The 27,581-nt window shown below is 38.8% G+C and overlaps 1 protein-coding gene across 5 annotated transcripts in view; it reads left to right on the top strand.

Annotated features, from left to right (window-relative positions):
* Ptprz1 (protein tyrosine phosphatase receptor type Z1) overlaps window positions 1-27,581 on the top strand; it is a 175,959-nt gene that overhangs the window by 22,216 nt on the left and 126,162 nt on the right. The gene's annotated exons all lie outside the window — the stretch shown is intronic.

The raw sequence follows: 27,581 nt of genomic DNA, 5'->3' as shown, positions 1-27,581 counted from the left end.
CAGTCCCATTAAATCTGTTTTTTAATATTAAGGAAAAAACCTTTTTCTAGGAAAGTAACATCTTGCTAGATGTAGCATATACCGCCCTGGTGACACATTTAAGTGTTATAGTACCAGAAAACAATACTACCAGTATCTACAGAAGCATGCACTTCAACAGAATAATAAACCACAGAAGCATGTGGCATGTCAAAGAACATATGTAGCTCTTATAAATCTCGTTCTGCCCACAAAATCCTGTTGTTGTGTTGTTTTACTTCTTGGGAGGCCTGCCACCCAGCTCCCAAATAAATCATACATGAGGCTTATTCTTTGTTATGAACGCCCAGCCTCAGCTTGACTTGTTTCTTGCCAGCTCTTCTTAGCTTAGATTATCTCACCTACCTTTGGTCTCTGGGCTTTTTCCTTTTCTTACTTCTGTATATCTTACTCTTACTCTGTGGCTGGCTGGCCCTTGACGTCCCCTTGTTCTCTCATTACTTGCTCCCCAGATGTCTTCTGTTTAGTCTCACTGCCTGCTAGCCCCTCCCATTCTTTCTCCTGCCTTGCTATTGGTCATTCAGCGCTTTATTAGACCATCAGGTGTTTTAGACAGGCAAAGAATCACAGCTTCACAGACTTAAACAAAGGCAGCATAAACAAAAGTAACACACCTTAAATTCATTTTTCACAGCAAAATCCCATTCAGGGGGACTTCCTTTAACCATGGAGAAGGGGTTGCTGGGTTTCTCACAGTTTACTCAAGTGGCCTCTAGAACTCAACAGAAGTGAGACATGTTTTTACTCAGCCTCAAAGTTCTGCCTCACCATTTTGAGAAGGTAGTTCTGAACTTAGAGGAATTTCTGGAAAATTTTTATTTTATCTGCTGTTCTTGGTAGCTGTGATAGAAATAAGTAAATATTACCTCTGCTGTGATAGAAATAAGTAAATATTATCTCTGCTGCAGTCAAACCATACTTTCTAGAACAGAAGAGGATGAAGTTTGCTTTCAACCCTAATTTAAAAAAAAAAAAAAAAACCCTGTTGTCTTCCCTGCTAGCATACTGCCAAATTCACTTATAATGCTGCAATTTCTTCAGGTTGGTGGGTGATGAATTTGAATATGCGCTTTTGAAGGAACTAAACTGAGAGATCTGCCCAAGTAATGTTGTTGGGCGCTTTGCTAATCTATGGTAGAACAGGGTGGAAACATCTCTAAGAACAAATGATGTCTGTTTCAAAGAGAAGTTTTCCTACTCACAATCTACTGCAATGTCCAGGGGAAATTTTAGCAAGTGTTTGATGCTAATTATCCTTAGGCAAAAGAACAATAGAGAGCATATACGTAAGAAGTGAATTAGGAGAGCTGGGGAGATGACTCAGATTGGAAAGGGCTTGTCCGGCAAGCATGAGGACCTGGGTGCAGATTCTCAGCCTCTATATAAAAACCAGGTACATCACCTTGCCTTGAAATCCCATGAGCAGAGAGAGGGGGATTCTGGAGGTTTGCTAGTCAGTTAGTCTGGCTCTAGGTTTAGTGAGAGTACTTGTCTCGAAATTAAGGTGGAAAATGAGTGAGGAAACCATACAACATTACCCTCATAACTCCATATGCATGTGTACATACATACCTACATATAAATGTGCACACATACAATCATATACACCACACACAAGTAAAATAATAAATAAAGTGAGACATGGAAAAGAGTAGCTAATAGAATACACAAGGAATTTTCAAGCGATGATGATGCATAACTCAGAAAGTTGAAGATTGACCATTTAGTCTGTAGATTGACCATCATAAAACCACAACTCATTATAATTTAAGCTTTTCTAGATGGCACTCTTCCAACACTGCTTTCTTTTCTCTTTCATCTTACCATTCAAGTTTTTAGATGGGAACATTTCCATTGTTATTCCTTTTGTTTTAAAGGCCTCAACATTAGTGGCCTTCACTGAACTGAAACAGGAGAGATAGAATCATCTCATGCTCCCTCTTGGCCAATCCTAGCAGATTTACATCCAAGTTCACACTGATTGTATTTATGTTCAGGCATGACTCTACCCTCTAATACCTGGGGGTGTATTCCTGTATGGGTTATAGAGCTCTAAATACATGCTCTGCATCTTTCTTACTTTGCTATCTATTATATGCAGTATTTTATATGCTTAGCTGAATACATGTAAGGTGAGCTCATCTGACTGTGAGTTATTGGAAGTTTTGTTATTATTGTTAAAGTTTCTAAAAGCTTAGATTTCATTTGAACAGAATGCCAATTTAGTGTCTCTTTTCCTCTGTCTCATTTTTCTTCTGTCTATGCTTTCCTGCCTTCTCCTCTTCCCTCCATTTCCCTCCAGGAGGATATTTAGATTCTGGAGCACCATGAAATCAGAATATAAAGAGACTGAGTAGCTGTGGACTTGGGACAAAAGAGGATCCTTTCCTTAGACCTGGGGAAGGAACCTGTTTAGTTGGAGAATTCTGAACCAGGGCTGTGAAGGTATTGGCAAGTGGTTCTTGTCTGGCCCCTTGAGACACCATGAAATGGAGGGTATGGATTAAAGATGTTTTTATGGGCTTTTAGAGACCACATTTGGAGCCAAGAGAAGCTAAAGTATAAGCTAAGTCTGGCAATATCATCTGTTTGGGGGAATTAGTTCTTCAATCATTTAACCATTATGATTTCAGTGGATGAATAGCGGGAACTGCATTGCTTTGAAACAGATCTCAGGTCATTTTCTGAAGCATATTCCAGCCCAGTCAGTAACTACTATCACGACTAAAGTCTGAGCAGAGGTGAGATGGTCAGTTAGTGGAGCAGAACAGGATACATGAGTAGTCATTGAAACATGAGAAACAGGTGTCAAGCTCACATTGATTCTCAGGGTGGAAAGGTCAAGTTTGAAAGTTAGAAGAAATGATGAAACATGACTGGGCTAAAGACAGAGTGAGCTGAAACCAAATATCAGAGATGCAGGGTTACCAGTGTGTACAAGGTCACATCCCTGGTGAAGCAGAAACCAACACCACTCAGGCAAGGCCCCTCACTTGGAACAGGGACAGACCACTTGTGTGTGACCCTTTTTTCTTTGTCTGAAGACAGCTGCTCCTCTTCTGTGGGATCAATGTATCTCTTTTTTTTTTCTCCCCCCACCCCTCTCAATGTATCTCTTGATTGGATCAGATAGTGTTGGTGGCTTCCTTTCTACTTGAGAGCCATTGCTTGTGCATGTTTCTTCTTGCTCCATGTGGAGTTCTCTGTGTCACACAGTAGTAGTTCATAACATATGAACCATGTAGAATTGTAGAACTTGAGAACCCCTATAGATTAGGATGCCTCTCTGAGTCTGACTTTGACCTGGCATTGGCCTGAGATGGGCAGAGGGGGATAAGAACATGCCCGGGGGCCAGAGCATGTGGCTTTATAGGTACTGTTAGCAGTGTTTGGGATACAACAAAGAAATGAAATCCCTGCACTCAAGGGTCACCTGAAAGGTATAATGTGTGCTGTTTCTTGTACATGCTGTACTTACCAGTCCCTGCTAAGTATTTTGCACTTATCTAGTAATTTAGCTCTGATAGCTTTGCAAGATGTGTTATATGCATTTGATAAAAGAGATTGAAGCACAGAGAAGTTATATAACTTGCTCAAAATGATGGTATTAGTTGCAGTTACCTCACAAAAAAGCAAATTAAGGGAGGAAGAGTTGGTTCTGATTCATGGATAAAGTGGGAGGTGAAGTCCAACATGGTGGAGGAGGACTAAAGGTTGGAGCCAGATACAGCTGGCTCCTTCTAAGGGAATCAGGAAGCAGAGAGATCCAGTCCAGATCCAGTACAGGCTTACTTCCTGTAGTGAGGCCCTCTACCTCCTAAAAGTTCCACAACCTCTAATATAGGGCCATCACTTAGAAACTAAGAGTTTAAACAAGCCTGAGGGAGGTGGTTCTATTTCAAGCCATGATAGTGGTATGGGTGGTAAGTAGAAGCACTGGATTTAAAGGTCCAGACTAAGAAGCAGGGAAGATTTCACCAGTATTTATCTGCATGTATGTACCTTAATCTGTTTCTCATATTCACTACTGGGAATACCATCACATTAGGAACGTCTTTCCCGAGAATAAAAGAAGAGAAATGAGAATGAGATAAGAAAGAGAAATACTATATCTTCAATAATTCTGGCCAAACATTTTTGCCAGAAATCTTAATTTTTTGTATTCACAACATACTTAAAGGGAAAAAAATTAGAGTTGAAGCAATGTTTTATAATGCTCACAGAAGTCATAGGCCCTATAAAACAACTGACTACTATTTCTCTACTAAGTGAACTTAATATTAAACTGATTTCTAGTTAATTTTTTAAAATATTTATTTATTTATTTATTTATTTATTATGTATACAATATTCTCTCTGTGTATATGCCTGCACACCAGAAGAGGGCACCAGACCCTATTACAGATGGTTGTGATCCACCATGTGGTTGCTGGGAATTGAACTCAGGACCTTTGGAAGAACAGGCAATGAATGCTCTTAACCTCTGAGCCATCTCTCCAGCCCCTCTAGTTAATTTTTATACCATTAGATTAGTGCATCTCTTAACCCTCATCAGAGAAGCTTCTATTTACCATAGATGATAATTAATGCAGAGATTCACAACTGACCAAGGTATAGACAATAGTGGTGTGGGACAATTCTGTATTCTGTCAATTATGTCTTAAATAAATGCTGATTGGCGAGTAGCCAGGCAGGAAGTATAGGTGGGACACCCAGACAGGAAGTAGAGGCAAGGCAATGAGAACAGGAGAATCCTGTGAAGGAGGAAGTCCATTCCTCCCCAGTCCTGTCCAGACACTGAAGGAAGATGTGACCTACCCTGATAAAAAGGTACCAAGCTATGTGGCTAACATATACTAGAGTAATGGGCTAATATAAGTTATAAGAGTTAATAAGAAGCTTGAGCTAATGGGCCAATCAGTTTATAACTTATGTAGACCTCTGTGTGATTTTCTTTGGAGCTAAATGGTTGTGTGACTTGGTGGGAGGATAGAAACCAGGCAGGACAGAAACCCCAGACAACAGAATGGTGCTGCAGGAACCGAGCAGAACAAGGCATACTCCATTGGCATAATGAGCTACTAAAAGTAATTTATATCCAAAGGAGGCCATACTCTGTAATTCCTCCGCCTCTTTTGTTAGACTTTTTTTTTAAGTTCAGAGACCTAAAGTGTGAAGTGTGTGTGTGTGTGTGTGTGCCTGTGTGCATGTGTGTGTGATTTGAATACTAGAAAAAAATCATGCAAACATTTCAGGTTAACATTTTAAAAGTCTTGAATTTACTTTCTTTTGTATTCATTTAGTCCTTTTCACCTAGGACTTAGAGAATACCAACCATATCCTATTTTTCTTCATGTGCTCCTTTCATCTTCAATACGTCACAATCTTACCATAAAATTATTTGTTGTTTGAGAGTTGCATTCTTTTTTCTAGCACCAGGCAGCTCAAACTTTTGTTCCCTTTTTCATGAAGCAGCAAATGCACTTTAATTCCTTAATAAAATTTTCAGGCTCCTGCAATCAAGATATTCAGTTGATTTTATCCAGTGAGAATTGGAATAATAGTTTTTATTGTTTCTTAAAATTTAATAATAGCTTTAATAATTTCTAGAATTTTTATTTGATTTCTGAAAATAAGGAGAATGTGGCCTTGGGTAGGAACCATGGTATTGCCCGTTACTACTACATTACCAAATATAAATACTGCTTAGTTGTATGTCTATAAAGATGATGAGCAAGCAATCTATCATATTTTACTGTTTATGTAGTCCTAAGAATGATAGATACCATTTTAGCTTTACTTTGATAGACTAAAAATAATTCTGTTTTTGCTGCCCTTGCAAGTTGTTCAAGTTAAAAATCTTTTACGTGAGCTATAATTATGTAGATTTATGTCTGTGTAATCACCTTTAAAGCTCGCTGACTGATCTGAGCCTTAGGATATCTTCTTTATGTTGATTACCCAGAGGAACTATAGGTAATTTCTCCGAGTAAAGAGATATTGAGAAAGACTCTTTCTCTTGATTTGGCATTTCTGCTCTCAGTCCTGGGGTGAAGAGAACAGTGCCTCAGTGTTGCACGTTTCACAGAGTGGCCCAACAATATTTAGAACAATAGCGTGAAGCGTTAACCAAGAGAACAGTTCAGGCACCAAGAAATTTTTACCCAATAACCCTCACTCTACTCCAGCATTTGTGGGGAGAGTTCTGGACAGGCAGTCACCAGGGCCAGATTCCTTGAACACGTTACAAGGATGGATGCTGTACCTCATGTCCAGACCACAGCCTACACCAAAGCCAAATAGATAATGGGATTAAAGCGGGAGACTCATTTAGAAAGATTGGGGAATTCTGCAAGAAATTGTAATTGACATCTTTAATCTAAAATCATTGTGCACAGTGATTCATGTGTTTATATCTTCACACACACACATAGGCACATGCACACACACAGAAATGGAGCCATCTGGGCTTTCATTACGAGAGGGAAAAGAAAAATGATCTGTGATATGAATTCAAATAATCCAAGGCTGTTTTGCAAATCCACATCTGTTCACCATGAAAGAGCTACAAGTAAACCTAAAAACATATTTGAGATGATACACCTAATCATGTCATCACCTTGTTGAACACCTTTCCTAGACAATTGACATGATTTATAAGTGATAATTGTCTATAGTCTTTATAAATCTATTTCTATCATTTACTTCCACTATAGAAAAGGCTAAAGACCTTACCAACTTCAGCTGAGGCTCTCTGTATATGTGGTGGTTTCTAGAATCCCTGTGTAATGTTTCAGGGTAGATTTTTCCTAGACAACCAGGAAATTTATATTTATTAATGGGTTAATAGTATAATGACAACAGGGTTTAAAGAACTCTGCCCCCATTTTAAGGGAACAATCATCCCAAAAATTCAAAGTCTATGGTTGACTAAAGATTGTTTCAGAGATGAAAGATCATGTCAGTAATATTTCCTGCCCAATAAACCTCTCATATTTAGAATGTGAATTTCACATTTGGAGAAGCACATACTAGCCACTTTCCAATGTCCAAAATGGTTGTTTTATTTTTTCATATTATATAACAGGCTCTTACAATAAAATTATATAGATTGTTCTAGAGGAAAAATGAAAACTATTAAATTTTGCCCATTTTGTTGAGCTATAGAAATCTGATATGATTCAATAACCAATGTCATTATAGTTCAAATTCAGATTCATGGTTTATGAAAATGGAAACTAAATTGAAGATTGCTTGGTACTGAGGCATTTCTTTTCAAGTAATGTTTGAAGGCATTTCAGGTAATTGAGGTCAGTTTCAGGGAGGCAGTCTGATTTAGATAGGAAAGGACAGAGGTTTCTGACCACACCTATCATACATGTTAACAGCATACCCCGACTTGACATCTCTGTTCAGTGGCTTGCTGCGTCTAGCTTTGCTGATATTAATGAAAAGATTGTTTTCAAATCATTCACAATATTTAGAAAGTGACATTTATGATTTTGGAATAGAACTTGGGTTCTATTTATTATTCTTATGGAATAATAAACTATTACATCTTTAAGAGCACTGTTCAATAATGGAAACTCTATTCTGTGTATGCAGGGAGATGTCTCAGTTTGTATTGTATAATGTAGATAGTGTAATTGAAAACATGAAAAATCTCTGTGTGAATATTTTTTGTATCTAAATATCTCATTATCTAAGTAAGTACTATTTACAGATTTCAGGTCCATCGCTAATTATACCACTAATACATGCTAAAGAATAACCTTATATAATCTAAATTATACTTTTACTTATAATTATCAAATTAACAAAGGGCCAGAGTTGTATCAGTGGCTATTATTATGAATGGTAATGATTTTAAACTAACTGGAATATTCATTAAAATTCATCTTAGTTTTACTGAGCTATGTATTATAACAAACAACTTGAATAAGTTAAAAACAAATTAAATATGGAAGCTAATTTTAAGACATTTAACTCACTTTGTCATGTCTGGATGAACATTAGGAGCAGGAATTTTGTGAATAGAAGCCACAGTCTCAAGTTGCTTTATGCCTTTGTATCCATTGCTGAATGCTTTTTATGATTTCTTAGTGATATCCAAGGCCATGCATTAAAGAGTTATCTAAGCATCTAAACTTTCACATAGATTCTTTAATTACAGGAATAGGAGAATATTTTAAATGACTAGAAAATGTCATAAAGTATTATAGATCATGTCTTTGTATGTCAAAATCTGTGGAAAGATTCAAGGTTAAAAAATCTTAAAATATAATTTAGTATATTTTAGCAATCTAATTTATCATATATATGCCTACTTATGCATTTAATAAACAATTGTGATTTTTTAAAAAATAAAATTAACAAAGGTTATTGAATGTTGTTTTCCAAATCCCAAAAGTAAATATGAATAAATATGATAAATAAAATTTGTAAACACTAATAAATTGCTATGATTATTTCCTTTCAGATGTGTAATTTAATGTGATTCTTAATTCTTCCAATCACTTTTTAAGTATTCTTTTTCTTTTTTTTTTTTTTTTTTTTTTTTAGATTTATTTATTATGTATACAACATTCTGCCTCTGTGTACGCCCGCACGCCAGAAGAGGGCACCAGATCTCATTACAGATGGTTGTGAGCCACCATGTGGTTGCTGGGAATTGAACTCAGGACCTCTGGAAGAACAACCAGTGCTCTTAACCACTGAGCCATCTCTCCAGCCCTTAAGTATTCTTTTTCAAATGAATATAAACTCACCTACCATTTAGAGGCTCTGTTTTCTTGATTGAAGCTGATTTATCTGTAAATATAGCCATTCAATTGTGATCACCATATTTAGACATTCCGTCTTTGTGTTCCGGTCAGGAAGAAGTTCTATAACAGTAGTGCTCCTCATCTTTTGAAATAATTATGAGGTCCTCATGGGTAAGGATTAGGAAAGTGCAATTCTAAAACAAATAGGATATGAAAAACCAAAATAAAAATAGCTATGGGTATCTGAAGAATTATTACAGAGCTGTACTCCACGTATATAGGGCATGAAGTGAGCACATTGAGGCTCTGGTTCTGAGATGTTGCTGACTGTTCTGTGCATTCGGTAATTTTGCTCATGCCTTCTTTCAGCTGACTCGTTTGCTCTTCTTCTGCCTTCACATTGAGTTTTTGCCTGGTCCTTCACCCCCTGCCTTTCAGATCTGTGCATAGAACAACTTGAGAATGAGCGATGGGACTAAATGAGCACACAGGAATATACTGAAGGTCTGAGGATAATCTGGGGGCCTTTACTCTGCACTTCTGCATCCTAGTCCCAGAATACCAAACCCCAGACACTCAACAGACGGAGACTGGCAGCCCACTATGAACAGTTCATCTTATGTTGCAATTATCCCAAGGGGAGTTGACAAATACCATTCAGTTACACCTAAACTGTGTTCATTTGGTGTTTTACTATTAAATAACAGTCAGATGGCTAAATCTAACTAACCTATATATTATTTTGAATAGTTTTCATTTTGTGTGATATCTATAGTTTTGAACTGCTTGGAACTAAACTTTGGGCTAATTAAAAGTTCCATGCTGTCACATAGTTTAGCACTGACAACCTAACAACCTATTAATTTGTGTTATAACCAGACAGTTAAATGAAATAAACTTTTTTATTCTATGAATTATAATGATGAATAAATAGATGCTGTGGTTTTGCTTCATATCAACAGCAAATGTTTCAACATTGAGTACATTTAAAATATCTCTTCATACCTAAATGCTGATAAACACCTTAAGCAGATATGTACAGTGGCCAGCCCAGTGTCTGACACACTTTTCTTTCCTTGTCCTTTTTATTGTCCTTCCCTTTGCCTAGATGAATGGCAAAGAATTGTAGAAAGGTATGATTGTAAGTGTCCAGACTTTCTAGGACATTTTCTAGAGTGTCAAGGGTAAGTTTCAAAATCAAAGGAAAAAGTTACCAAGGAACAAATTCCATTAAGTAGTTCTTTGTAAGTATATTCAACTTTTCCCCTCTTGAAACTATTTTTATCTCTCCCTCACGGCTGTAAATTTTAAGACACAGGATCACTCATATAAATCACAGAGAAAAGATTATCAGGAGTCTTTTTATGTTCTGTGCTTATAAGAAATGCTTTGTGTTTAAATAAGGTATTTGGTACTTCAATAAGATTTTCAGTACTGTAGGCACCTAAACAACTATAAGGCCAGTCATAACATTTATCTAAACAGCAAACCTGCACAGAAAGAACATAAGGGAGAAGTAGTTGAAGTTCTCTTCATGACCTGTTAATCAAAAAGTAAAGGTGTTTCTGAAAAGGAAGATGGGAATTATATTTGAAATGGAAACTTATGGGGAGGGATTTTCTACTGGTCTGAACACTGATATTTTCTTTTATCCTAAGAGGTTAGTGTATAATTGAAGGTTTCAATAATTGAAGAGAAGGAAGTACTGGCGAAGTTCAAGAAAACTTGGTAAATGCCAAGGGAACTTTGAAGTAAGTTTCATGTTTTTGTGGCTAACGACAACCATTTTCTATGAAAATGACAGTAAGACAAGGTTTACTTTTTGGAGCCAATAAAGGATCTTCTTGTGCTGCTCTCTCTAGCAGAAGCTGATATTGGGGACATAAACTAAGAGATGCTTATGGAAGTGCATTTTCATCCCTTGCCATTCATTGTGTATTCAGTAACCCCTCTTATGCATTTTTCTATTAGCCATTAAACGCATTCTTTGCCTGTTAAGGTTGATAGATTTGCTGGCTTCCACTGGTAAAGTGATTCCCCAGACATATAAAAGGTTAGATGTCTCAGGAAGGTGACAGGTGACATTAGCAGAGTGTTTGGAAGTGCACATGTCTAGTGCATTTGGTAAAGGGCAGACAATAGATAAGAATTTGGGGGGTAATTGGGCTTGATTGTGTTATAGGGTCCAAGGAGATGAGTGAAGAGAGAGATTGAAGCTCAAGTAATCCTAGAAGAGGTGAGAAGATAGAGTGTGGATATTGTCTTCATGAAATATAGAGGGAAAATAGTCACTGAGTGAGGAGCGAAATTAGTTGAGAGATCTCAAAGAGGCAGAAGCTTGCAAATGCCTGGACAATGGCTACACTCTTCTCTGTGATAACACCATCAACAGAATGACAGATTTAGCACCATCACTCTTCTCTCTAGGAACAGAGAGGATGGACTTGTATGTGGCAAAAAACATTTCTCTGAGATAATAAACCCTAAATCCATGTTTATTCATTGAATTGGTAGTTTGTAAACACCTACCAAGCACAAAGCTAAATACCTGATTAGGTACAGGGAACAGACAGACACATTTTGAATTCTCAAGGAGTTCAGAACTAAACACATTAAATAAAGAATAAAAACATGTGTTAGACAAGTTATGATTCAGTTCATGAGTCAAAGACTTGTCATTAAAGGAAGATTAGGGTTGGGTGTGTGGGGTGAGGCTTAGAAGGGAGAAAGTCAAGATACCCGGACAGAGAATGGTTGAGTCAGGGCCCTGAGGCAGAAGAGAGTTTGAGGGCAGCAAAGTGTTCTACCCAGTGTTCCGTGGTACCCTGTCGGATTATCACTTTACCAGCGCTTGTCCTGCTATTATATAGACTGCCTGAGGGCGCTAGATAATTAGAATTTTCTGACTAGGCTGGAATCTGAAATAGTTTAAGAACCCTGAAAACTGATCCGTAAAAGTTTTCCTATGTAAGATCAATAAGGCACATGAGTAGATGTTTGGAAGGTGTTTTTTTTTTTTAATTATTATTTCTCTGAATATCTTTTTTTATTTAGCAAATATGAACTTGGTAAAATTATGCTATTTTCAATCTGCACTAATTTAATGAGTATTATGAGTGGTCACACAGATGGTCGGAATGACCAAAGACCTTGGGATGCGTTTCCCCGGATATTGCCATAGTTACCTCACCTCAGCAAGGAAGGTGGAAATGTTCCATCCTTGTTTATTAATGTCAGTATAATTGGGTTACATTGAGTGAAATTTCAAGAATTCAACTCAAAGATTCTAGGCTCGTTTACAATAATTAAAACATTCCAGAAATCATTTATAATGTTCAGACTTGCTGGAAAAAAAATTGGATTCAAGGTTTGGAATTATTCATCCACACTGTCAGATTGATGTTTTAATTGCATCCTTCCCCTCTTTCCTTCTGTACATGGTATCCCTTTAAGAGAAGCACAGAGCTGGAGTTTCCCCTTGGGCTGTTCCAACTCAAGAGTTCTTATACCTTTACCACTGCTTTAAATCTCACCATGTGTTTCTGGTCGCTTGGTGCTTTCTGGAGTTTTTCGTCGTCCTCTTTGGTCTGTGTGTATGGCAATTGTTTCTTCCCTTCTCTGACTTTCCCGTGGTAATTTATAATACAAAGGTGGATATTGTCTAAGGGCTCAAGAATGCTTTAAACACAGAGAGCGCCACTGCTTTTTCTTCTCATCCCCAAATATAACCCTGTGAAGATGCAGAGAGTGAAAGGCATCCATCCGAGTGTGTCCATGGCAATCGCTGGCTGTGTGCAGGAAGTTACTGTGGCATCAAACCCTGAAAAGGATTGATTGTTTCTGTGAAAAATCCTCAAGACATGCCTTGAATTCAAAGAGGCAAGTTCATTAAAATCATAAATCATCTGCTGACTCAGTCCCTCTCTTCCCCTCCCTCTCTCCTTCCGTCCCTCCTTTCCCTCCTTCCTCTGAAATACCTTTAGCAGTCAGTGCTATTTTAAAGAACAAAACCTCTAAATTTTTATTAAAAGAAGAAATTGATGAAATAATTTGAGTCACTAGAACTAAACCTCTTCATGTTCTTTCCCCAAAAAGCTTCTATTGGAGACTTGCTACTTCTCTCCATCCATGGAACCGAATGGTAACTTCATTTACTTCCTAGTGTGCCAGGACCATGCCGGCTATACATATGAAATCACTCCCAGGGTTTACTTATTGTTTCACCAAGCACTGCCAATTGGACTTAGGGTTATGGGCAGTGTGTGTGAAAATCTGACGAAATGGCATTAATCCTTGTTGTATATCCATGAAAGAAGGGAATGTCTGACCCCCGGAGGGAGCAAAGCCCACCAGTACCCCTGATTACACTACACTGCTTTCCTTCTGGATTACAGCCATTTAAGAGACGAGAAAGCTCTTCATGTGATAACATCAACAGTGGTTTCCCCTGGCATGAACTGCCAGCCCCAGTTACCAGCCAACCTTGTCGCTTTATCGCCAAGGAATGTCCAAAGTCACTATGTAGCCACAAAGGGTCTCCTAATAAATGCCAAATGACTTCTGTTCCTTTCTCGTAGACCAGAGAGGCTTCTGGGAATTCAACCTTACTAAGAATCAAGTACTTAAGTATAAGACACAAGGCATTTCAGTCAGTTCAAGATGTATAGTGTCGTTTAAAATGGAAAAAGCCAGCAGTGTCTGCGTGAACTGTTTCTGAGGATGTAAAGGTGGCTTAAGATACAGCATGGTCAAGCCTCTCTCAAGAAGGAGACTGAGGCAGGAACACCCATGTTTTAGGGCAAGTAGGCAACACAGCGAGATCCCATTGCATGCTGCTAGTTCATGATCTCCTTAAGTACCAAATATTTACTGTGAGACTTCATTTCCCAAGTTGAATCAGTGTGTATTGTGCCTGACGTGGTATATCATCAACTAAATGCTTTTTTCATCAAAGCAATTTTGCCTTAATGAGATTAATGTCAGAAGTATAAACTTCAGGAAAGTATGCTTTTTTTCGTCATTTAAAACTATATGAGGGCCAGAGAGAGGTCTCAGAGGGTAAAGGTGGTTGCCGCTAAGTCCAGCCTCTTGCATTTGATCTCCAGAACCCACCGGTAGAAGGAGAGAAGAGACTTCTGAATGTTGCCTTCTGACTTCCACTCATATGCCTTGGCATAGGCACCCACACACACACTCACACACAAACACATGAGTGCTAAAGATTTTTTTTAAAGCCCTGAACAGAATCATCATTCCGTTTCAATATCTTGTGTCTTCATGGTATATCATATACAAGATTTAAGGCCTAAGTCCTTTCAGGAAAACACTTTCTTTTTCTTGACTCTGTCGTGAGCCGCACTTCTTCTTTATTGTCATCCTGCAGGAATATGTTAATTACCTTGAGGTGTCCCAGTGGCCTAATAACTTCAGGGCTAGGTGCCAGCAGAGTCCTGGTTGCAATCCAGGTCCCAAACACTGCATTTGCTTGTTCTGTCTTTTGACATGCTCACAAATGAAATGGTAAACCTGGAGAGAAAACGTGCTTGCGCCAACTAAGTTAGCTAGTCCAAGAAAAATAATACCTAATCCCTAGCCAGCCATTTGTGATTGTGTGCAGATGTAACTAGCGAGATGTATCCTCCTAGGCTGTTCATTACACGCGGAACAGGAGCGCTTTATGCACATTGTTCCTATAAGCGCAATAATCCTGCGTTATCTAGGCCACCTAGTGAGCATTTCTGAGCGTCTGCCACTGTAGTGAGCATCCGTGTTTCAGCCAAAATTTATGAAGAGCTGTTGCAATCGTGAGCCAATAAGAGCCAGGGCCGCTATTAGTCAAGCACTGACCACAAGCTTTTAAGAAGAATGTCACAATCGGTGATCGAAATGAATAATTTTTCCTAAGGCCAGCTTTGCTGGACTCAGGGAATGCGGACTGTAAGGACACCTTGATCCAGAAAGAAGAAGGAAGTAGTGTGCCTGGCTGGCATGGAGTAAAGTTGTGGGGTGAAGAAAAACTAAATATTAAGCAGAGGAATAAGGCACAAATAACACCAACCCAGTGGCCCAGAAGGCCATCAGTAGGATTTGCTCAGTTTCTGGTGCCTCATGCTTTTTGGTGGGCAGAAATAAGGGATGAGTAAGAACTGGCCGCGAAACACTTGATCATACTAAAAAAGCAATCTTTTTTTTTTTTCTTTTTTTTTTTATCAGAAACACCAGTGACTAACGTAGATTGGCACTCGATAGCAATTGAAAGCAACTGACTAAGGATGTAATCAAAACATCTTTACATTTAAACTAACAGTGTTATTAATCACATAATTTTAAAAAGATTACCCTTGGGGAAAGTCACTGTAAAGTGTAAAACATGTGAAGCTTTAACAAACAGTGGTCCTGAGCTATCTTTAACCTCTTCTAATATAAGGCAAAGGTCAGTGTGCTAAAAGTCTTGCTGTTAAAGTTGTGTTTATTTTGAAAACTGGGTGTGGGATAATATACTCCTCATCCCAGTCCATGGAAGGCTGAGGCAGGAGAGTCGGTACGGGGGACCGCCTTGTACTACAGGACACTGTCTCAAAAGAGAAAAGAAATAACTTACTCTGAGATACAATGGAACACCTAGAGAAGAGTGGTCCCTCTGAGTCTAACTAAAATTCAGTATTGACCTTCTCGGTGTCCATACTGCTCTTCAGAGGAAGCTGTTTGACATTCACACGCCAGTGTGTCATCTTTATGTGCATCATATGTCTAGTTACAGTAATTCAGAGCTCTCTGGGCTGAGAATCCGGTAACAACAATAATCAAGCGAACGGTTCTGCGGCTGAGCCAGTGTGGACCATGCGTATTTATCAGTGTCAAAGCTTTTTGTTTTACCTTATTATTGAGAAAAATCCAAAAACATAAAACAAAATTTAGAAAATGATATATGTGATATGAACATTTTATTAACAAGGCGCTCAAGATGACATGTTCTGTGCCTTAAATCCACAAGTAAAGAAGTGTTGTGTGTTCCTCTCCTAATTTGTGGAAATAACAGCAAGGGACATGACTTTGTCAAGGTCATCTCTCAAAGTCCTACCTAAGAATGGAGTGATGAGGCACACAAATATTTCCATATGTATATAATCAAAACTAGGTCTGCCATGTTGGCCTTGATCTTTTTTTGAAATATATTGACTTGTTTAAGTAGGTTTAATGAGCAATAACTTGTAACCTATTCAGTTTGTAAAGGATACTGGCAAATAAAAAAGTCAAATCATTAAAAACCCATTGAAAAGGCAATAAGAAGTTAATTATTCTGAAATGCTTCCTATGAATAATTTATTTTTTTTCAAGACCAGTGAAAACAATCTAAATGGCATTAATGACAAAAATGGACTTCCAGTCCATACCCTGGAAAGAAGTCAAGAAAACCTCTTTGTTTTGCCCAGATTTAACTGTGATGAATCTCTCAACATACTGGCAGCAGCTTTACAGGACAATCCACACCTATTTCATAATAGGTTAGCACAGAAAGTTGCCAGATTCTCCCACTCACGGGGTAGACTTTGGGGTTTTAACTTTTTCTGTTAAGAAATTTACAAGAACTAAGATAAAGATGCAGACGTGGCAGCCTCAAGGGTTTCAAGCATCCCGCAGAGTGGACGACACTCTCAGTCTGACCAGAATGTCATGGGGACAGTCTGCCAATTAGCCGTGGCTCTTGGTAGTCTAAGTCCCAAAGCTGCCTATTGAGGCTCCGGTGTGTTTCCTTAGTTTAACTTTAACCTGCTCTTCATGTTACATCTGTGCCTACAGTTGCCTGTGAATAAAGATAAGCTTTTATTGTTAAACCCCAAACAAGAAGTTAAAATGATTTTTAGTGCTCTTTTTTTTTTTTTTTTTTTTTTTTTTTTTTTTTTTTTTTTTGGTTTTTCGAGACAAGGTTTCTCTGTGGTTTTGGAGCCTGTCCTGGAACTAGCTCTTGTAGACCAGGTTGGTCTCAAACTCACAGAGATCCGCCTGCCTCTGCCTCCCAAGTGCTGGGATTAAAGGCGTGCGCCACCACCGCCTGGCATTTTTAGTGCTCTTTAAACAGTCTTTAGAATATGTATTCATCTTTCATCTGTCTGGTTGTAGGTTCCAACATTGTTTCAAAGTGTAAATGCACTAAATTAAAAAGAAATTCATACAGTCTCTTCAAATATATTCAAGTCATAAGAACATATGAAATGAAAATCCTAATTGCTGGTAGTGACTTCTGTCCTCTACAGTTGCCACAGTATGAGAATTTTGAAAATATAATCTTAATGGCTCCATATTCTTACATAGTATGAACATTACATAATTTAAATGCCCCCATTTTGCACATTAGCATATCTTCCAGTGGCTAGCTCTTACTTGCAGTGCCATCAGTATCTTGGCATATAATGCTGTGTTCTCTCTCCAGTTAGTTTTTTTAAAACCTATGATCATAGTGTCTAAAGAATAGACTACCAAAGGTTTATTATCATGCTCACTAAATGCACATTCTCTCAGTTGTATTTCTTTGTGTGTGCACATGTGCTCGTGTAGACATTTACACAGGTGAATGTCTGTGCACATGCACGCAGAGTCCAGAGGACAGTGTTGGGCACTGTCCCTTGGGTGCTCTCCAGCATCTCACACCAGTCCAAGACTTTCCAGGTAGGATAGGCCAGCAGGGCAGTGAGCCCTGGAGATCCACCTGTCTTCACCCTCTCAGGACTGGGATTGCAAGTGCACTGTCCCAGCTGATGCTATTTAAAGACATGAGCTCTATGTTCTTACCAGGCAAGCGCTTTACCAACTGAGCTCACATCCCAGCGTGAGTTCTTAGTAGAGCTACTGCAGCTACACTTTCTTTCCTCTGTTCATATTTTACTCTTATTGGAGTGTAGAAATTTATGCTTTGAATATAATAGTTATAAAAATTAACATCTATATACATCAAATTGCCTTCTAAATATGTATTTTTGTGTTGTTGCTCATAGCATTCACAACATTAGTTAGAGGAGTTTCTTCTTTGCAGGGGGTTGATGCTTTTTGTGGAGTCTGATATGTGCTGAGCGTGATTGACTAATGAATGCTGAGTCCTAAGTAGACCACCTTTATCATCCTTGTTAAGGGACCATCAGTTTTGAAGGCATGGAAATAATGTAAGAGCCAGTGGGAGAAAGAGCAGGAGAGTGTGGAATGCTGTCCTCCAGGCATGACATGGCTGCTGCACTTAAGAACTCACTATCACTCTGCTTACCTATTCAAGACCGAGCCTGTCAAAGTGACACATATCTGTCCCCTTAGCAAATATGGTGGGAGATTCATTCCCTATGGCTTATGCCCTTCTTAGCAATGAGCTTTAGATTCAGCTTATACTCCTGGGTATACATTCCCTTCTGTGGAGTGTGCCTCACATCTAGTCAGAGAGCCAGTTGGCTACCTTAATGACAGTCATGCCACTATTGCACTGATGGGCCACCTTGACTGGAGGGTCAGAGTCCACAGCTTAGGAAGATTCCTGATGACCTTTCTCCTTCATCAGCCTCTACAGAACCTTCTAGCACCATGAAAACAAACAAGCAGTCAGTCCCAGCTTGTTTTCTCTAGACGTTTTATTGGTATTTTGTGCTTTTTATAAGTGCCATTATATTCTGTAGCTGCTCATATTAGTGTGCAAGTTCTTTGGGAAAATCTAAGCAATCCATCATAGAAGGCACAACAGATGTTCTCCTTCTGTGGGTTTCAGTGGAAACAGGAGAACAACAGAGTGCCTGGCAGCAGTCTCATTTGTATTACTAAATAATGTTGCCCTATTACTGTAGAGATGATTTAACCGTACACAACAGCACAGTGATAGATGATACAAATAGCACATTTAATAATTTATAGTCTGTTTCCTAACCACTTTCAGGAATGTTTCCTTACCTATGTCTCTTCCGACTTTTCATACTTTCAGCTCACCCTGCTTGTACATTTGCACATGTGGTTATTTTTATCTCTAGTCTTCTTAATTACTATGTCATCAAAAACTAGATTTTTCTTTTATGGCAGAACAAATTCACTGTTAATTGTGGGTGTAAAATAAACAGCTATGATTGTGTGATAACAATGAATTTTTTGTGAAAAGTGGTATTAAGCTCAAATCTTATTTTATACATTAACTTATTCTAGGCTGGCATAATGGAACTTATCTCTCATTTAAGTCCACCAGATATGATTTTCAAACTTAAATAAACTTTTAAAGTATTTTACTGTTATTATTCATTATTAATCATTTTAAATTATGTGTATATGTGTAGGTTTGTTCATGTAAGTGTGGTGCCACAGAGGTCAGATGATGGACTCAGATCCCCTGGAGCTGCAGGTAGATCTGACCATCTCTTCACCCCCACACTTTAAATATCAATATCCAAAGGTATAGAGAATGCTTTAAATATATTCCTGTAATGCTGTAGAAGCATATTTATTACCTTGAGATTAGATCAGTGATTTGTTAGTTTGTGAAAAATACGCTTTATCAACTGAGTAAAAGATTTCATTAAGTTTATGTAAAATTCAAATTAAATATATATGACTACATAACACTTTTTAAACATATGTATACCCTCCATTCCAAGACTCAAAGATCATCATGGAAGATGTAAAAGACAGAGGTAGTGGTTGATTGTAACAAAACAGTGTTCTTTGGACATGGCGGGGCCATTGCACACATCAACTCACAGCTCTGGGACTGCATGTACAAGATAAGCCAGGTAAAATCTTGGCATGCATGGGGGTAGGTGATCATGAAGTTCCAGCTTGGAAACTGATTGCTGATTGGGAAGGAAGAGTCAGGTCTCTTCATGGTTGTGACCCTTGAGCAGCCCATGATCCAGAATATGAGTCTATACCCATGCACGTACAGGCAGGAATAGGTGGATTCAATGGGCTTAACGCAAAGAACACATGAATTTGGGAGGGAAAGTGTGTATTGAGCGATGGAGAAGAATTAGAAGGGAGGAAATAGGGGATGGACTTGATCATTATATGCATATATAAAAATTTCAAGCAATCAATAAATAAAATGAATGTGTAAGATCATAAACTATAATTGTCTAGAAAAAGATTATGTGATTTTAAAAACTATTTTGCACATATGTATTTTTATAACTCATCTAAAACAAGCATACATGAGTACTTATGTGATAAAGATTATTATGAGCATGTCTTTACATTTTAAAAATCTTCAGCTTTAGAAATATAGATGTGTCACTGAAGGTTAAGAGTATGTGTTTAAGTATAGGAAAATACTGTAGTGTATTGTACTCTCCAAGGAATGTCTGTGACCATTCTGAGCTGTCATTGGAAACTGAATAGAGTGGGTAAACACCCTGGCTGGGGAAGCACTGTTGGTCCTCGGTGTCTACTGAACAATGACATTTCATGGCTCACCTCTGACTCTTCCTCAGCCCTAGGAGACACATAGACTTCATTGGATGTTTGTTCCTTCACATTATTCTTCGTGACTAATCTTTCCATATCTTTCGTTAATTTTATCATTTGAGTTTTTTTTTCTCCAGAGTTCTTCAAGCATCTACTTTTTTAAATTTTATCTCTTTAAGCTTACTGTCTAGAAACAGGTTACTTGAACTTAAAACTTATTTTTAATCTAGCCTTCCTCATCACTAATAATACAAACCAATGTGCCCTCCTGTTGGGCACTTATTCCTTCTTAACTTTTGAGACTATCAATACTAATGTTGCTGTGAAGCCCCTGCAGAAGGGAAGAAACCCAGTGGCATGCTCCCTCTAACACTGGAAGCCAGCTGAAAGGGAACAGCTGGAGTCAGGCCTAGTACACACTTTAGATTTATTTATTTATTTATTATGTACACAACATTCCTTCTATGTATGCCACAAGGCCAGAAGAGGGAACCAGATCTCATTATAGATGGCTGTGAGCCACCATGTGGTTGCTGGGGATTGAACTTAGGACCTCTGGAGGAGCAATCAGTGCTCTTAACCTCTGAGCCATCTCTCCAGCCCGAATGTACACACTTTACAAAGAGACAAGGTTTTAGAGACTTGGATTACATTAACAGTAAGAAAATGTTTGGGTGATTACTATATCCTAAGGAAGCTATATTATCTGGCTGACTATAATCAGTCAGGTCATACCCACAAATGTCATTTGCATCTATACTTCATAAAAGCGAAAAGGACAGGCTACATAGTCCTTAGAAATGAATGATAAGAAAATGAGCAGAGAAAATCCACCATTGATCGGTTGCCCTTAAGCAGAGAATTGTGTTGGTGTGACTTGCATTGAAATGATACTGAGAACTCTTTACGCACAGGCGAATTTAATTTTGCATGCAAAGTGTGCATTCGTTGGCTGCTGACATTTGATGACTCGGATAATGAATTGAAGTTTCTTGTTAGAAAGAGAAAGACAATCCCAACAGGGAAATCTGAGTGCACATTTTGGCCTGAAGATGAACTGATCTCTGTGTCCTCGGTGTTGGTGGGTGGTGCTTCAGTTGGTGGCACTATTTTGGGAGGTTTTGGAAATATTAGACAGTGAGATCTGACTGGAAAAAGTAGGTCACCATCCGTGGTCCTTCAGTGTATAATCTCCCTGGCTCTACCGGTCTCTCTGTTTCCTGACTGCTATGAGGGGAGCCCACTTCCCTCCATAGTATCCCTCAGTTACGATGTTCTTCCCAAGTCACAGGGCCAAGAAACTGTAGACTGAATGCTTTGACGTCAGGAAGTAAAAATGAATCTTCCCCCTCTTATGGCATCTCTGCCAGGTATTTGGACACAGCTACATAAATGTTGTGCCTACCACATAGAGAGGCTTTACTCTTGTGTGGTATCATGGTAGACATTCCTTCATAACAAGTGGAATCTCTGCTGAAACACTCATTTCAGATTTTACATTATTGTATTTTCATAACAGGTTATCATGACATCTGTCACTGTCAGTCTTTTTAAAAATTATTGCTATGTAGTATCAGCACGTCAAAACATTTAATGGATAATTGCTCTGACGATACTAGACTGTCTCCAGGTTTCTGGCCCCTTGTTCAAGCTGTTACAAGTCGCCTAACTTTCTTTATGGACATACTCCCAAACCTGTTCACTTCAGATAAAATATTTATCTTGTTGCTCCATAATCTTTTTTGATATACTCCAAAGCGTACTCAGACAGGTAGCAGAGCCAACATGCTTCCATCAGCTTAGGAGACTACATCCTTTCCATCAAAACCAGAAGTCCTAGGAAGGAAAGGAAGTAAGCTGAAAATTAAAGGTGGGGAGATTGACTCGACCTTTTTTCATAATGAATGTCCCTAAGAGTAAGTCTCTAATGATCTGCAGGCTGATGTGAGAGTTTGGCTGACCCTACAAGTTTTGGAAAGCTCCATCGTTTGCCACTCCTGACTAGGAGCCCCTTTCTTCTCTTGGAACACGCACTTCCTCTCTTCATGACTTTCCTTGTGAACCTTTCCCAAGAGCTTCCAAAATTCATCCTATTCTTTGGCTCTTTCCCTACCTTTCTGGGTTCTCGTCATCAACCGACTTCTTTCCTCCGTCTACTGAAGAGTCTGGGGATGCCGTTAAAGGTTTCAGGTGTAGAAGAAGTATTATCTAATTTGGCAAATTTATCTTCAGAAATTCTGCAGTTGTGCTTTCCCTGGTTTCTTTTTCTGAGAATAACTGTTTCTCCCCTCCCTCCTTTATATTTTGGACATTGTATGACATTAAATATGAATATATCTTTATTTGCAAAATCAAAACACTGTTCCTACAGTCCGTAGCAGGAGGCTGATGACAACGTGTTGATCAGGAAGTAACAGAGAGGTTAGTTAGGGTAAACTCTCAATCAGAAGTGATTTTATAATTAAAATATTTATGATATTTTAGTTGGAAATAAGCATCTCATTTTTATTTGGAAAGAGGGGATTTAAAACGTGAGAAAAATAGTAACGGTGGTATCAAAGAAAGTAAATCTTTCCTTTATATGAATATAAAGAGAAATAAATATATAATTATGTGCATGCTTATATGTATATTCCTACTTATTTTTATATAGGTTGTTTGAAAGATTTTTTTTTTACATTTTTTTTTTTTTTGGCCTGGGGGGAGTACATGATTTCCCTGGCCCACGTTCAGAAGTCAGAGGAAAGCATGTAGGGATTTCTTTCTTTCCACTGTGTGAGTTACCAGGACTGAATTCAGATTATCATTCTTGGCAGGAAGTACCTTTATCCCCTGAGCCCCTTATATTGATTCTTAAGGCAAGAGCAAGATGAAATGGGTTGAAAAATGAATGTTTAAAGTTTTCTGAGAGAAGAAAAAAAAACCCAAAATGAAATAAAAATGGGACTGAGGATTTAGCTCAGTGGTAGAGAGCTTGCCTAGAAGCTCAAGGTCCTGGGTCTGGTTCTCACCTGGGGGAGCTGGGGGGGCAGATAACAAAAGTTATCTGAAAGAATAAAAGCTAAATCTCTCTCAATTTTTAAGCAGTTTCAAACATCACTTCATAGAAGAAAATATTTTTTCTTAACAAATTTCAGAGTAGCCTTTTAAAGGACTCACTCAGATGATATTCATTTCCATATACTCTCGTGTACAGTTCCTTAGAATTTCTCTCCTACTGTATCGTTACAAAACAGACCTGAACAGACTCAGTTGGGGTTGAACCATTTTCCCAACTGAAGTTCCCCTCTTCTGATGACTCAACTTTGTGTAAAGTTGAGATAAAACTAGTCTGGACATAGACTTAGGTGTTTTAAATGCAAAGAAATAAAAATCTAAGAGTGACAGAAACTGAGATCTACAAAAATAGAACACCACTCTACAGTTTATAATTTCAGTGAATGGCGAATGTTTAAGCACTTTGAGAAATCGCACTTTATGTGGGATTTCCTGGCCTTCGGGGCACACAATGCTAGGGAAAAAGTAAGCCCAGTCCCTTTCTCCTTGCTCACTGCAGCTATCATGTCTCATCTATCCGAACTCTGAGTGCAGTTCTCAAAGTGGGGTACTCTCTCACGCCCAAGGTCTGCGCGATTAGCATATGAATGTGTAACGGGATTGTTTGAAGTCACAATTAAGGGAACAATATATAAAGGAGCTGAAGGGAGCTACCAACACCTGGGAATCTTGTATTGAAAAGGCTTTCCTAATGTATGTAATTAGAAACCAAGGACAAAATGCTCATTGTGTGGTAATAAAGCCCTAGAAGGAAAGCCAAAAAGTGGCTCATGTTTTGCTGTCGTTCTTTGTGGTGAATGTTTAAGCAAGGGTTTATTGTTACACTTACTTCAAAGGAATCCTGGTTAAGTACAATTTTTGCATGGTATCTGATCTTGGAAAATCATCCAAAGGCTTCTATATGATAAAAATACCTAACAGCTAAAAATGAAATATTTCAGATACATAAACGGTTAGAGAATGATTCCTGCAAGGTGGGTGCAGAGTTTGAGGAGAAACATCCTGCTGATTGCCTGGACAAACCACACACGTCCAGTTAATCCTCTGTAACGGATTTTTTTTCAGTTGTGCCCACAGACTGCTACATGATTTTGCTTTGTTCTACTTCTCTTTAAGGTATACAAGGATCCTGCTCAGGGAACAGCACCTTACCAAAGTCATGAAGAGCTTTTTAATCCTGGGGCAGGATCAGTGATTGGGGGAGCAGGGAATGGGGGTATTAGTGCTTCCATTTTTATCAATGACTGCATGTACAAATTAGTCCTCTGGTATAATTGCCTCATAGTGAAAAACAGAACATTTTCCCGTAAATTGTTAAAGTTCAAGTTGTATATGTTCCTTTATTCTCAGCATTTAAATCCATCTACATAACTATCATTTTTTTTGGAGGCGGGGGGTCTGGAACTTTATTTATTTATTTATTATTTATTTATTTATTAAGGATTTCTGCCTCCTCCCCACCACCGCCTCCCATTTCCCTCTCCCTCCCCCAATCAAGTCCCCCTCCCTCGTCAGCCCTAAGAGCAATCAAGGTTCCTTGCCCTGTGGGAAGTCCAAGGACCATCCACCTCCATCCAGGTCTAGTAAGGTGAGCATCCAAACTGCCTAGGCTCCCACAAAGCCAGTACCCATTGCCATTGTTCTTGACTTCTCAGTAGTCCTCATTGTCTGCTATGTTCAGCGAGTCCGGTTTTATCCCATGCTTTTTCAGACCCAGGCCAGCTGGCCTTGGTGAGTTCCCGATAGAACATCCCCATTGTCTCAGTGTGTGGGTGCACCCCTCGTGATCCTGAGTTCCTTGCTCGTGCTCTCTCTCCTTCTGCTCCTGATTTGGACCTTGAGATTTCAGTTCGGTGCTCCAATGTGGGTCTCTGTCTCTGTCTCCTTTCATCGCCTGATGAAGGTTAATATCCAGGAGGATGCCTATATGTTTTTCTTTGGGTTCACCTTCTTATTTAGCTTCTCTAGGATCACGAATTATAGGCTCAATGTCCTTTATTTATGGCTAGAAACCAAATATGAGTGAGTACATCCCATGTTCCTCTTTTGGGGTCTGGCTTACCTCACTCAGATTAGTGTTTTCTGTTTCCATCCATTTGCATGCAAAATTCAAGAAGTCATTGTTTAAAGAGAACTGTATTTGAACAATTAACAGTGAGCTTAATCTCACCGTCAAGCAGAGAAACAAATGCAGGCGTAACTGTTCACAGCACTGTTATTCCATAATATGCCCCAAGGGGAGACTACTGGAGAGCCCATTGGATGATGAACGGGTAAATTAAATAGGGCATGTCTGCTTTCAAAACAGAGTTTTCAGGAGACAAATTAGGCTATTGCCGTAGAAGAGAAAAGCCAGAGCCAATCGGACCTCAGCTCCTGTGAAGTACGTTTTTCTAAGGGCTGCCATGAGCTGGTGGGAAGGACCTGAATGACATCTGGGGAACGCAGTAGTCACATATGCTTGTTAATAGATGTTATCCAAAAGAAAAATAAACTCAGGTTCTCGCCACGTGCAGCAAGTTCTCCCTGAGCCTGCGAGACAAGGATACTGTTTCCCTTGATGCCTGCACTCCTCCGGCCTGGTGCCCAGTACTCGAGAAGCAAATTGCTGGGTCGGCTGCTAAAGATTTCTGCATCTTAACGGAAGAGAAAGATATTAGAGTTCCAGCATTTCTGCAGTAAAATGGAAATCTAAGAAAAGGAAAATGAGCACCAGGAAAGAATTGATCAACATTTAGTCAACCCCAGGGGAAGTTGATCCTGACTTGGTAACCATATAGTGCAATACTCTTTGGTGGTTAAAAAGAAAATGGATGAAGTTTTGGTGAGTGCGGACCATGTAGGAGCCTTGAAAACATTACATGAAATGAATGAGGTCGATCACAAAATTATTCATTGTACAATTGTTCTTATACAAAACATGAACCATATTCAAATATATAGAGTAGGTAATAAGAATAAGAAATAATTTTCCCCATTAATGAGAAAAAGATCAACATATAACATGTACATATGTGTGAATACTCACAGGAGAGTGGTGAGAACTCCATTTTTGAATAAACATTGTTCCTCAAGGTCATTAGTAAACTGTCTACAGTCTTTTCTGAATAAAGAGTTCTGTCAGCTGCACTGGTTGGGTCCCAGACACAGCTTGCAAAGGTTTCCTGAACCCACCCTGAAGCTGAAATAGAGCAGTGACATTCCAGTAGTTCGGGAAAAAGGGTCTGTGGCACAGGTATTAGTACCGTGAATCCTGATCCCTGAGTGTTACGATGGATCCAGGCACATTTTGAATTACACATCATGAAGTTGGGGGCTTCCACCCACCTTCTTCCTGTATGAATTGTCCCACATTCTTCCTAGCACCTCTTTCCTTCGGCCAAAAGGCATCTGCCACTTTCATAATGGTAGAAGCTTTCCATGGTCTTACTTGCACCAGGTACTTTCATTCCTCCAGGGATGAATTCACTTACAATGAAGGGAGATGATGTGGGATGTCCTTCAGTATATGTGTTGTTTTTATTGGCTAATGAATAAGGCTGTTTGGGCCAGTGACTTAGCAGAATATAGCCAGGCTGGAAGAGATAAAAGGAGAGAGTAGGTGGAGTCAGGGAGACTCCATGTAGCTGCTGAAGCAGAAGGACGCACCAGAACCTTACTGGTAGGCTACAATCTTGTGGTAATACAGATTATTAGAAATGGGTTAATTTAAGATATAAGATTTAGTCAGAAATATGCTTAAGCTATTGGCCAAATATTATTGTAATTAATGTAGTTTCTGTGTAATTATTCGAGTCTGAGCGCCAAGAAGTGAACCAGCACTCCCCTCCTACAATAACATTTTCCCCAGTCACAGTCATACATTAAAGATTTCAGTTTTGTTCTGTCTGCCCTTCTTCTGCAGAGGCAGCTTCTGCCTCTGTCTCTCTTCTCTCCTCTCCTCTTTCTCCTTTCTTCTCCCTCTGTAACCCACGAAATAAAGTCTATACAACCCCCCCCCCAAAGATTTCAATTTCAAGACATCTAATTTTATTGTGTATTAAAAGAAACACAGGTTTTGAACATAAGATAGCCACTGGGCTCTTTTAAGTATTTATAAATATGTGTTGGATCTATAAAACCACAAATACGTTTTCAAGCAACAGGATTTCAGATATTGAACAGAGACAAGTTGTCCTTTCTGGCCATACCCTTCTTTGTGATGATGCCTCTAAGATGCTGAGAACTTGGCTCCATCTCTGCTTGAGCTCAGCATTTACTAACTACTCCAGAACAGGGGCATTGATGTTGATAATGGCA

Source organism: Chionomys nivalis, chromosome 1, assembly GCF_950005125.1.
Source record: "Chionomys nivalis chromosome 1, mChiNiv1.1, whole genome shotgun sequence".
Taxonomy (NCBI): domain Eukaryota; kingdom Metazoa; phylum Chordata; class Mammalia; order Rodentia; family Cricetidae; genus Chionomys; species Chionomys nivalis.
The sequence above is the reverse complement of the archived record's forward strand: the minus strand, read 5'-3'. Positions and strand labels throughout refer to the sequence as shown.